This window comes from Equus quagga, chromosome 14 (assembly GCF_021613505.1).
Source record: "Equus quagga isolate Etosha38 chromosome 14, UCLA_HA_Equagga_1.0, whole genome shotgun sequence".
In the NCBI taxonomy this organism is placed as follows: Eukaryota; Metazoa; Chordata; class Mammalia; order Perissodactyla; family Equidae; genus Equus; species Equus quagga.
This window is the reverse complement of record NC_060280.1, coordinates 94,405,070-94,405,840: the sequence shown is the minus strand read 5'-3', so window position 1 is coordinate 94,405,840 and position 771 is coordinate 94,405,070. Positions and strand designations below refer to the sequence as shown.

General features: G+C 57.6%; 1 protein-coding gene across 1 annotated transcript in view; it reads left to right on the top strand.

The window, feature by feature from the left end:
- ANKRD24 (ankyrin repeat domain 24) overlaps window positions 1–771 on the top strand; it is a 25,478-nt gene that overhangs the window by 17,641 nt on the left and 7,066 nt on the right. The gene's annotated exons all lie outside the window — the stretch shown is intronic.

Genomic DNA, 771 nt, shown 5'->3' with positions numbered 1-771 from the left:
GGGGCTTCTGGGTGGGGCCTCTGGGGTGGGGCCACCAGGGGCGGGGCTCCTCTCCTGTTGCAGCTGCCTGACAGCCACACTAATACACGTCCAGTCTCACAACATACCAGCGCAGCAGACATACAGTCACACACAGATATCACACCATAGCGCACACTCACGTACGCACAGAGGTGGGCAGCCACGCTCTATACGTGTGGTCTTACATGTCCAGCGGGCAAACTCGCAGCAAACGCACCCGGGCGTGCATAATCACACACATCGTCAATACTTGCGTGCATGCAACTGACACTTATTCAATCACGCACAGACAGCGCACCCACAAACACGCGTGCACACACGAAAATTTCCAAACATACATAATTAGGCAAACGTATCTACACATACACAACACAGACGCCCTCAGCCCCACGTAACCCAGGCTCAGAATCCCAGCCGCACCCTCGCGAGGACACCCACCATCCCTCCCTCAGTCCCACGTGCCCAGGCTGCACGACATCCAGCCGCGGTCCTTGGGATTTTGGTCACACACTCGGGCAGCCCCGGGCTGTTTCCTGCCCTCCCTTGGGAGCTCAGCATAGCCCCTGGCACACAGTAGGCACTCAATAAATACTCGTGGGCCAAACACAGTCAGTCTGATACTTGGGAGTCATAGAGACACGTGAACATCCCTATCCGCTCTAGATTCTTGGGGGGGCTATGGGGGCTGGAGGGGAGGCAGGACCCCGAGCCAGACCTTGGCCTCACCCCTAGAATGAACGGGAGAACACC